The 12,467-nt window shown below is 40.2% G+C and overlaps 2 protein-coding genes across 4 annotated transcripts in view; one reads left to right on the top strand and one right to left on the bottom strand.

The window, feature by feature from the left end:
• CHLSN (cholesin) overlaps nt 1–12,467 on the top strand; it is a 573,216-nt gene that overhangs the window by 137,151 nt on the left and 423,598 nt on the right. The window lies entirely within an intron of this gene.
• The window catches only part of GPER1 (G protein-coupled estrogen receptor 1), a 38,864-nt gene that overhangs the window by 24,704 nt on the left and 1,693 nt on the right, over nt 1–12,467 (bottom strand). For 2 of the 3 annotated variants that reach the window (XM_077449080.1, XM_077449082.1), the window contains exon 1: nt 5,893–6,192. The exons of the other annotated variant lie outside the window; for it this stretch is intronic. The gene's annotated coding sequence lies outside the window, so the exon portion shown is untranslated. Of the gene's footprint in view, nt 1–5,892; nt 6,193–12,467 lie in introns of those variants that run through there. 3 annotated transcript variants of the gene reach the window in all.

Below are 12,467 nucleotides of genomic sequence, written 5' to 3'. Positions count from 1 at the left end.
AGCCTATCCAGTTTTGCCTTTTATCTAGAATTTTCATTCCTTCTGACATGAGGTACACTAGTGCAGTCATCACTAAATGGCGGCCTGCGGTCCGAACATGGACCGAACAATGCTCCTGTCCGGACTGTCAGGCCGCCAGTGTACAGCGCCACATGGGCACATTTTATGTTAAAGGGGGCACTCTGATGGGGACACCTAATGTAAAGGAGCACTCTGATGGGCATACCTGATGTGATAGAGACACATGATGTAAAGGAACACTCTGATGGGGATAAAGATGCACTCTGATGGGGACACCTGATTTAAAGGGGCATGCTGATGGGGACACCTGATGTAAAGGGGCACTCTGATGATGAAATCTAATGTAAAGGGGCACTCTGATGGTGACAAATAATGTAAGGGGGCACACTGATGGGAGACACCAGATGTAAGGGGGTCTTCTGATGAAGAAACCTGATGTAAGAGGGCACTCTGATGGGGACACCTGATATAAGAGGATACTCTGACGGTGGCAACTGATTAATGGGGGTAGTCTGATGGGGGCACCCAATGTAATGATTTACTCTGGTAGGGACACGTGATGTAAGGGGGAACACTATTGGGGACATTTACATTTATACCGGTCCTCCTTGAATTTTAATTCACTACCACTGCACTAGTGCTTTTTGCAACTTGTTTGCACAATTTGTGTTCAAGGTTCTTTTTACCCAAAATTACTTTTTGAGCTTTCAGTTGATGCTCTTTAGTTGTCTCTTGGCAACACCTGATGTTTGAGATAAGGTAAGCATTTCTGGTTATTTTCTCACCCCTAGACATACCAAGAATTAAACTCTTGCAGTGTGTGTGGTGGTGGTGGTGGGGCATTTTAGCTGGCCATGCATGGTTATGATTTTGTTTGAAAATGCTCATTCTAATGGTTAATGGGGACAATTCAATGATTGTTTTTGACTGTAATGAAAATTGACAGTGAAGGATAGAAAATTTAGCTTGTTTCTTATCTGAACTGAATAAACTGTAACTGGTAATCTGGTTTTTAGTTGGAAAAATAGTACTTATTGGAAATCGGGCTGGGAAAAGTTACCTCCAGAATAAAAAAGTTTGTGTTTGCGTTCACGAACATTCCTTTAATTGATTGTTATTTGATTGTATGAAAGAACAATACAAAAGTTTCTGTACAGTGGAATCCTGTAAGCTTTGTTACACATTCTGAACCGCTGTCCCTTGTACCATGTGCATTTTACACTTGCCACCGTCAGAGTATCCTCTTATATCAGAGTGCCCTCTTACATCAGGTTTCTTCATCAGAAGACCCCCTTACATCTGGTGTTTCCCATCAGTGTGCCCCCTTACGTTATTTGTCCCCATCAGAGTGCCCCTTTACATTATATTTCGTCATCAGAGTGCCCCTTTACATCATGTGTCTCTATCACACCAAGTGTGTACGAGGCTTAATTGTGCATTTTTCCTGAGCTTGTACTGTTGTAATTACAAGGTTCACCAGTTGCTGGCTATAGTCAAGACTTGTTTGTCGGTATATATTATCTTTTTACTTGCAGCAGCAGTAGATGAAATCGTAAATGAAATAATAAAGTGGGAAGTTAATTGAGAAGGAGACGTCAACTCTGTTTGCTATAGGACTGCCTTGCTTGCATTGTTTCCTTGCAGTACATCTGCCATGTCAACCTCATTGTCACTTTTTAATTCTTGCACCAGCAGTACAAAACAAGATTAAGGAGCTTTGTTCTCTTCTATTGATGTTTACTATTTACATGGTAAATACAATATATGTCACAAACCATGTAGTTTGGGGTGAGTGGGTCTTTGACTACATGCAATTATTGTCTCTGCTCTTTTGGATTGCATTGTTAATTGCCGACTTAACCTCTCCAACCTTGTCCCTGTGGAGTTAGGTTATAAGCTGAATAATAAGCAGCCAAGGTGTGAATAAATTGGAAAAAGAGCAGTTTCGATAGGATTAAAATGAAATCATTCTCTTGGATTGGGGAATCTTGTTTGCAGTTTTAAATTGTCCATAATAAACAGGTCATATAGGGCAAGAATTATATAAACACTGATACATTTTTCTTCTATAAATCTATATTGTTGACGTCCTTTTACCTGTGTCTGCCCCACCAATAATAAAAGCTGTATTACTGTTTGTTTTCCTGGAACGCAGGTTAACTTTTCTAATAATTGGCCTTATCAACATCTAATTTGTAGGTGACTACTTCTAATTGATATATCTAGGTCATGGGAAGGCTGATTTTAGTAAAAGCCTTGAACAATAAACTAAATATAAACACCAAAAAGAATGGGATTTACTATGGTGCTATAATTCTCAGGAATAGGGTCACAACTTAAAAATTTAATGTTATTGTGTACAAAAGATAAAAAACAAAAAAAACAAACAAGCATCAAAATATATGTTTGCAAGGGCCCCTAAGCTGAGCCACAGGCTTGACCCCTATATCTCCGTGCTAGTAGACCAGACCACCATCTATCTCTCAGTATATCATACTAATATCATATATAGGCAGGAGGTTCTGCATCTGTAAATTTTACATGAAGGGTCCAGTACGTTTCGTGGTGTGTTGCTTCCTCAGGAGACCTTAGGGTAATATCATATACAATAGAGTGTGTCTAAAGATGATGCTGCATATTGATCAAGAGTGGCAAGGGCACCTCAGAGGCTATAGTTCAAAGACCAAAGGGAATGGAGTGGGTAGCAAGGAGCTTAAAACCAGGGGCCAGCCATATATATGGAAAAAAACATATCATTAGTGGATGTAGTGGCCCAAAGGTTGCCCCCCCCCCCCCCAAGCGCTGTGCTTAAGGGGCCTTCACCAAAAGTCTTCTCACTATTAACGAGCCAGCCGGTACTAGTTTCTTTTGTTGTTTCTGAAATCAACAATAGATTGATAAGTATAGTAGTATATACTTATCAATCTATTGTAGCAGCATCTTTAGACACACTCTATTGTATATGATATTACCTTAAGGCAGGGGTCTCAAACTGGCGGCCCTCCAGCTGTTGCGAAACTACAATTCCCATCATGCTTCTGCCTATGAGAGTCATGTTTGTAACTGCCAGCCTTGCAATGCCTCATGGGACTTGTAGTTTAGCAACAGCTGGAGGGCCGCCTGTTTGAGACCCCTGCCTTAAGGTCTCCTGAGAAAGCGACACATTGGGACCTTCCTGTATATTTTACAGATAACCTCCTGCCCTTGAAAATTGGCATATTTTTTTTTTATGTGATCGAAAAATCAATAAGATGTACTGATGGAGGTCTGGTTTATTAGCAAAGGGATGCAGATAGGGCTGAAACAACTAACCGATCAATCGACAACTAATTGATTATGAAATTAATCGATTACTATTTCCATAATCGATTAACCGGCCAGTAACATAATGGGGTTAAAAAATCTAAAATGAGCCCTTTATAGTACAAAAATAGCAAATAATCTCTACTGTAAATATTACTTTCACAGTTTTACATAAAAAAATATGAATCCCTTACAATAGTGATTGAATGCTTTTTTTGTACTTTAAAGGGCTAATTTTAGTTTTTTCAACCCTATTATGTTACTAAACATCTTAGACCTGGTTCACAGCTATGTGTTTTTTTAGTGCTTTTTGCAGAAATGCACTACAGTTCATTTTACATGGTTTTCTTTGAGACGCGTTCACAGCTATGCTTTTTTCAGCCGCTGCCTATTTGGAAAGGGGCAGAGACTTTTTTTTTTTTTTAAAGCAAAACAGTGTTTTTTTTTTTTGGGTTCAATATAATTCAATGGAGAAGCTACAGAAAAGCATGTGAGGGGTTTTGCAGCAATTTGTGTTTTTTGATCTGCCCAACAACAAATTGGCCAAAAAAAATGCAAAAAATGCAAATCTCAGCAAAATTACATGCGCAAAAATCAAACCGCACAGCAAAAAGCACTGCAGAAACAGATCAAAAGCAAACTGCATTGGTGTGAACCGAGCCTTATGCTGGCCACACGGATCAATTTTCAGAAAATTTTTGTACATTCGCTGAAGGAAAATAATGTTGTTTGAAATGTTTTCACTTGTTTTTAACATTCTGTTTTTAAAACTAATGTCATTTCTGAATGAAAACCGCATACACTGTCTGAAAATTCCTTTGACCAAGAAGTTTTCTATTATTTCCAAATTTTCCCATCACTGTGGTTGAAAATTAACGTCGATTTGACCCCACTAACGATTATAAAATCTAACGAACGTTCTTAAAATTAATTTTTTTTTTGAAAGAAGACATTGTTTTTTTAAATAAAAAAAATTTGATCTCTGCGTCTGATGAGATTTACCAGATTTACCCTTTAATAGTATATACAGTATATCTCCTCTAATATTATATACAGTATATCTCCTCTAATAGTATATACAGTATATCCCCTCTAGTATATACAGTATATCTCCTCTAATAGTATATACAGTATATCTCCTCTACTAGTATATACAGTATATCTCCTCTACTAGTATATACAGTATATCTGCTCTAATATGTACAGTATATATTACATCTCCAATATTATATACAGTATATCTCCTCTAATAGTATATACAATATATCTCTTCTGTCTGTTATTCTCAGAGTGGATTCTATTTTATGTTCCCCAACTACATAGTTGGTTATTTATATTTACCACTGCATAGAGATACTTGGGAATAAATTGTCTTTTTTTTAAACTTTACATATTATCTAAATTACCACACTTTTTTTAAGGTTATTAACCGATTAATCTAAACCATAATCGGCCAGCTAATTATGGAAATAATCATTCGTTGCAGCCCTAGATGCAGATGTCCAGTCTGTGGCTTAGCTTAGGGAAAATTGTGAACATATACTTAGCTGCTTGATTTTGTTACGTTTTTAAACTTTAGTACAAAATTAAAATGTTTTCTTTTTTAAAGATTTTTGTTTTGTGACTTCACTCCTGAGAATTATGGCACTGTAAAATTTCCTTGTACTTTTTTGTCTATTTGGTGTTTATAATTGCAACTTGGGATGTGGTGCGATTCATAAAAAATGTCATCTTCATAATATAATGTAGCCCAGTCTCCGCATAAAGCTGTACGCAGGGCATGCATGACTTCTCTGTCTACCCAACTGAAGTAGAAAGATAGCCAGAAGATTGGACAACTTTGCCAGTCAGCGCTCCAGCAATCTCTGATCTTTTATGACCATTTGTGTCTATTTATAATCCAATTGTTGTGTAGGTTGAATGATTCAAATACAGGTATCCATTAATCTATTGCACAGGCAGTTTGGAATAAATCACATCATGCAGTATCTTTCTCTTACGATCTCCCCATATTTACATTTACACATGCATGCAAGCACATATGCTTTTCCTATTACAGTCTGAAAAATGCGTGTTCTCAAGGATTCAGCAAGGTTCCTGCTTTGGAGTGTATGAATTTCCTCCCAGATTTCTGCATTGCTGCATTTACCTTGCCACATGTTCCCTGCTCAGATCAGTTATATAACATGCAGATATGTCTTGTATATGACCAGCCATGCCCAACAATTAGGATATTAGATGCCAGTTTTCTCATAACTACAGTATGTATCAGAGCAAACCAGCTCAAGCACCTTGCTATGCACACCATGGTAGAACAATGCCCAGGAGCCAGGTGGGCACTACACATCTTTTGAAAAATCATTAACTGTCCAATCTATGGATTACATCGTCATGGAACCAAACAAAAGTCATTTTTCTCCTCCATGTGACAGGTTGCTGATCATTTTGTTAATAAATCTCTACATTGTTCAGATGGAAAAAGAGTGGTCCTCTTCCCAAATTCAGTATTTCTTCCCTTACATGGCTCTGCAATGAAACCGTTGGATATGTAATAAAGCAAAATGTTACCTTGCAGCTTTGCATCCCCCCTCTTGTACAGAAAACGCTCCTCGGCAGTATGGTAGTGCAGCACTGCCAGACATCACGGACCACTAGCAAACACCTTTCCTCTTGTTATCTGCCGTGTGCTTATACTGAGCACCACGGAGTTGTCGCCTATTTGTATGATTTAGTAGTAGAGGAAAAAAAACTTGATGGGACAGTCGACTAGAATTGAGACATCTCCTAAATGACTGTGATAGCAGCAGTGCTGTGCAAGAGCTCATTCCTTCTGTCCTTGGCAACAGACTGGTGCTTCATAGATTCCCAGGGTTGTTCCAATTTGTGTTTAGTGGAAGTGCTGCTGAACAGGCTTCCTTTAAAGGCTATTATTAACCCTTCCTCTTCTACTTCTGTCGGAGAGACTATGAAAGCATTTCAAAGATTCTGTAATCAGATTTTTCCTTCTCATCGGCCTTTGTGCATCTAAGCTTAAATTTTTCATTTTTCATTTTTTTTTCTAATAGCTATTTTTTTGTTTGCTTGAAGGTTTTATTACACTTGTATTTATGGTGTCTTTGAAAGGAGAGAGCATAATGTCATGGTTATCTGAAGCTAAAAGCATTTTCGAAAAGTGATGCCTTAAGCAAGTGATGTTAAATAATTAGAGTTTTTAGATTATTAATTTTGTTTAAAGGTTTAATTAGCAAGGCAGTGTGAACAGCAGCAATGGTGCGCATATGTAGCAACTCATTGCCACCAATTAAGTCCTAATTTAATTCAGATTAGATTAGAGATTGTTTCGTTTGGGTATAGTTTGTCATTTATATGTCCTTGGACACTAGATGGCAGTTGAACCTTCAGGCATGATCTAAGTGAACTTGGGCACCTGCATCCACAGGTGGAATCCTAAACAAGGATTGTCACTAAGTGCCGCTTCACACAGGAGCGCCTGACAAGTCGTGCTCCGTTCTGTACTATGGAACTGTTCTAAAAGGGGCGACTCAAAAAGGTTCCTGTACTATTTTTTGGGCGACTTCAGGCGACTTTGATTTGACTTCTATACAGAAGTCGTTTTGCAAGTCGCTGCTGAAGTCGTGTGCAGGTCGCGTCTGTGAGTCGCGCTGCAAGTCGTGTCGCCCCTGTGTGAAGCGGCACTAAGAGCCTGCTGCAAGCCTAATGACTGTGGAATCTGGGCTCTGAAAAGTTTTGGCCGGTTTCATTTTCGGATTAGCTCTTAGACATAGGGATCGTCAGCCCAAATCAGACCATTTTAATCTCATGTCTAAAGTTATCTTTTCTTTCTTTAATCAATATTGAAAAGACCTTGCGCACAACCCATGAATAAGCTAGCTAAAAGGTAATAAACATCTAAACCGACAAGTATGCTGCGCTAGCGTACTTTATTTATCTTTATTGTCTTTAATGTTTGTAGTGTTGATCAGATGAAATCTTATTGGTTGCTTTGCATCCCCTTGCAAATCACCATTAATGTTTGTGCTGTCATAGTGAAAAAAACGTAGGTGTAACAATTGGGTGGAAAAGGCCCCCCAATTCTACTTTTGTTTGGCAAGTTGTTTATGTGATGGGCAATTTACTGCTTTCAATTCCCCCTTTTTTTTTGGATGTATGGATGCTTCCAAAATGCCTTTCCTTTTGCAAATTCCATAAAGGCTATTGAAAAAAAACTGTCTGTCTCTATCTTTGTTTTATCAACACACCATTTGACTTTCTCTTCTACCAAGAACAACCTCCTGACAGAAGACCACTTGAGGAGTCTATGTAAAGCCTGGTACACACAATTATTTTTTTTTTTCACTCAACCCAGCAGGCTAAACCAAAGAAAACTTGAGGAGCCTGGGAGTCGATCGCTGTACTAACAATCTGATATTAGTACAGAGATCTCCCTGCTGAGCTATTGGCTGAGAGCACTGATCATATGCTAATCGGCCAATGTTTTTCTGGCATGCCCCTTCTACAGAAGCCGGACAGGCTGCATTCACATGGCCCATGGTCAGTTGGTTTCTGTTAAACCGGCTGATATTCGGCCTGTGTGTACCAGGGTTAAGTCACGAAGGTGATGCTGTTCAAATGTTGCATGCATATGTATGACGTGAGGCAGGGCTGTGCAATTAGGGAGTGTGTACCGATTTGTTTAGGCCAGGGGTAGGCAACCTTAAAGAGGTGGAGATCTACCTGAAAAACACGGGAGAATTCAAAGATCACTGGGAAAAGTGTCGCCCAGTGTTGCCTCCCCACACCCGATTTAAACCTCTAATTCCCATACTACCCTGTGGCAATCGCATTCATTGCACAACATATCACCTTCTCACCACCTGTCAGCACACAGTCAGATCGCTTTTCATGGGATCAGCAGCAGTGCCTGCTGCACTTATGAATTAGTTGCATTCAGCAGTGGCACCCTTAAGGCTTGTTCACACGTAAAGTTGGGGGTGGTAAAACAGCAGGATATAATAGAAATCTATGGCTGTACAGCAAACCTGCAGGAAATCTGCAGGTACACTACAGCTACAGGTGTGGGTAAAGCGCAATGCAGCCCTGTACGATTATGCCCAATGTATTGCTTCATACTGTCCTGAAAATCTCTTCTTTCCTGCTGCTGGCACCACATTGGAGATCACTAGCCGAGATAAAAGTGGAGATGGTATCACTCCTTATGGGACAGGAACCAGCACTACGAAGGAGGCATCCAGTTATGCGGCTCCAGCTCCCTACTACAGCTCCGATGTTACAAGTAGTCCCTCTGCATTGCACTCTGTTTGATGCTCTGAAATGGTGGGTCAGCAAGCCCAGACCGAAATCTACCAGTCATCTGTCTGCTATCTACTGGTAGATTGTGATCTGCAGATTGCTGACCCCTGGTTTAGGCCAATACACCCTCTTGAACCTAAACCTGGTGGTTGAGGGGTGCCTGGCTGAGAATGAGAAAATGCATAGGTAGTTTTGTTGGTAGGTTAGACAAATAAGCATCACGTATGTCTATCTGTGCACCGTTATAAGCCATTATCAATGGCTGGCCACATATTATACAATTTTCTCGTATAATATTTCTTTAGATTTACCAAAACCATGTAATATGAGGTCAAACTTAAATAGTTTAAAATTGTATGTAATCAAGCAAGCCCTTGCACTACATAGCTGAAGGTAAATCTAAAGGAAGTTGAATAAGAAAAATGTCCAATGTATGGCAAGCCTAAAGTATAACCAAAGGCAAAACTTTATTTTTAGTTTTGGATAGAGTGCAGAGGGATAACAACACCTGTCAGTTTTTATTGCCGCCTGCGTCCCCGTTACCGAGATTCACCCTCTCTATTTGTCCTGTTTACTGTCATCATTAAAAGTGAACGTAAAAAGAAAATCACTAATTTTGGGTTGTCCCCAGAAAACTAATAGAGGGGAAATCTTCCAATGTGGACACTAATTCTGGTGACTTGGGGTCCCTATGGAATCCTCCCACTTCTTGTTTGGCTATGGGACAGGAAGTGAAGGGAAATGAAATCTCTGCAAAGGGACACAGATGGCAAATAAAATCTGACAGGGGTTATAACCCTTCTCTGCTTTATCCAAAATGAAAAAAAAAAGTTTTGCCTATAGTTCTACTTTAAGTGTGTACTCTCAATATATTTTTAGGCTGAACTTAGAAAATTGAGTACTGTAGGCTGAACTTAGAAAGGCACATACCTTCTCACTAAGGACACAATTGAAAGTATTTGATCATATGTGCATAATAAAAATCTTGGGCAGGATGTACTGCGATCCTCATCCAGCACTGAGATTGTTACTCGCACTGTATTTTTGATAAGTGTAAATGATCAGGATTTTCTTACAGATCATTTTTTCATACATAAAGCAAGATCTTGCTGAATAATGAGTACCTTTAAATAATGAGGCGCTCATTATCACCATTTTTAACAGAAACATTTCAGTGATCTTAACGCTGAAATTCAAGAGCATGGTTTGCCTTGGTCAAGCAATCTTTAGCCAGCCTTAGCGTAAGGCATGGGTGCTCAACCTGTGGTCCTCCAGCTGTTGCAGAACTACAAGCCCCATCATGCATCTGCCTTTGGGAGACATGATTGTAACTGTCAGTGGCTTGCAATGCCTCATGGGACTTGCAGTTAAGCAACAGCTGGAGGGCCACAGGTTGAGCACACATGTAGGGTAGTGCTCGAATTCCATAAATTCCAGCTTAAACAGTGTTAAAAACCGTTAATCAAATAAACATGCTGATGGTGATTGTTTACCACCTTGTGGAATTGCTAGTTGTCTGCCATACTAATTTTCTATTATGTTTATGTTGCTGACCCAGAACAAATCTACACATTAGGAGCGCTGACTTTGCTTATTGCATACTTGTTCAGGGTTAGAAGCTTAGAAAGCATTGGAACCAGGGACAACCAAAGAACTGCTGTATTTAAAGCATGTCAGCATTAAAAGAGAAGTATGGGAATCCAGTTTTTCCCAGATTCATTCTTACCTAGTTGGATGCAGTATCAGACCAATGCTGCAGCTGTTCCCACAGCGTCATTGCACCGAGAACTGAACACCGCTGATGGCTGGCTCTCAAAGATCCCAGAGCGGAGAGCTGCTGACTGTCAGCATCTCTCCTGCTCTGCTCCTCCACGTTTCATTGAAGCTCTGAGCTGTGGAGGGGTGGGGTGCAGTCATCTCAGTGGCTCGCTGAGACTGCCATCAGTCAAGGCAGCTGGCGAATCCAGACTTCCTAAGTCAGGATGACGCGCCGACTGATTGCAGTGACGTCAGCGGAGAGTGGACTTCACATCGCTCTCCGCTGAAAACAGGTCACAGGTTTACAAATTGGATTACACTACTGTGACCCTTAGGAGAAGCCCAGCCTAAAACGCTCAGGCTGGATTTCTCTTTTAAGGCTACATTAACACCTAACGGTCATGTTTTCAAGTGTTTGTTCAAGCATTTTTGGAGCAGAATTGCCCATTTTTGCAGCTTTTATCGCTTTTTTACAAGGCGTTTTTCAACTAAAAGGAGTAGCGTGCTGCTAAAACGGGGGTGAAGAACTGCTGCTTGAGCAGAATAACGAACAGCAAAACTCTTGTAAAAACGCTAGAAAAAAAGCTCGTGTCACGATTTTCAGGTGTTTCCATTCAATCTGTGGGGACAAAAGCGCCCAATCCTGTTTAAAAAATAGCTTGTGTACTTTTTTTTGGAGCGACAGGAATTTTGCTATTAGCGACAGGACACTCAGATGTGAGCAAGGGCTATTGAAAACAATAGGTTTTTGCTTGTTGAGCATTTTTTTGTGCTTCGAGTTATAGAACAATCTAGTGTGAATGTTACCTTAAGGATAAGTTCCCCTTTAAAAAATAATGATAATAATAAATGCACATATTTATGCAGGTAAAAAAAATGTGCACTCATTGTTTTTTATTACTGGAGCCTGCAGAACATTTCACCTATGGTCAGCAGATCATGGGTGCATTGTCAGAAATTAAGAGCATTCAGAGAATTTCACAGAAAAGGAGGAGAGTGGTGGCGGGGGACCCGAGAAGAGGAGGTTCGGGGCCGCTTTGTGCCAATACTATTGCACAGAGCAGGTAAATGTAACATGTTTCATTTAGGAACAAAATTAAGCAATTATGTTTAACCACTTGACCTTTGGAAGGTTTTACTCCCTTCATGACCAGGGAATTTTTTTGTGCTAATTTAACGGGCAATTGTGCGGCCAAAATCATTGGCTGAAATTGGCTGCCAAACCTGTGCTGTGTCCGTTCACAGCATGAGTTGGCAGCTGGGGCATGCATGTACGTTGCCTGGAGTTGCTGCCCACCTGCAGTACAACTACTGTGGGTGGAATGTAGTTTAAAAAAGGTGATCCTAGTAAAGGGAAGATGGTGCCAAAAGTTATGTGCTTTTATTCATGGAAACCTTGCCTTAAAGATAGAGAGAATAATGGAAAATGTACAAAGTGGTAGTAAAGGCTAAACCGAACGTTTCCTAAAAGTACCTCCCTCACTATTCTGCATGCTCTGTATAAAAAAAATCAGTATACCTATCTTTTTTTTTTTTTTTAATCCGGTCCAGTCATGCAATTCAGCAGCTCCAGCTCCCCTGTGTAAGGGAACTCTCGACAACACATTTGAGCCACGACATCAACAATAGCCTGCCATGGCCTAGTCATTGGCGCTCCCTGCTCTCCCCTGCAGCAGCTGCTCATTGACACAGAGGAGCCACAGCTGCTGGATCACGTGACCAAACTGGATTTAAAATAGGTAAGTACACAGATTTTTTTTTAATACAGGGTATGCAGGATAGATGAGAGAAGGTAGCTTAGGGGTCCAATATCTTGTAAATATGCAACAGGTTGGGATTAAGCCAAATCAGTGTGCTAGGGCAGTGGTCCCCAACCTTTTTGGCACCGGGGACCGGCTGTGTGGATGAAAATTGTGCCAAGGACCGGGGGGGGGGGGTGTCACGATTTTTCACGGGCAATGACTGGTGTTAGTGATTCAATAATCACGGCACCATGCTAGATATGGTGTCGGGGTGATTGAAGCGCATTATTTCTATTATTACATTGCAGTAATAAATTAAATAGTTCAACTCGC

Source organism: Lithobates pipiens, unplaced genomic scaffold, assembly GCF_037356315.1.
Source record: "Lithobates pipiens isolate NorthernLeopardFrog02 unplaced genomic scaffold, aLitPip1_a1.2 Scaffold_22, whole genome shotgun sequence".
In the NCBI taxonomy this organism is placed as follows: Eukaryota; Metazoa; Chordata; class Amphibia; order Anura; family Ranidae; genus Lithobates; species Lithobates pipiens.
The sequence above is the reverse complement of the archived record's forward strand: the minus strand, read 5'-3'. Positions and strand labels throughout refer to the sequence as shown.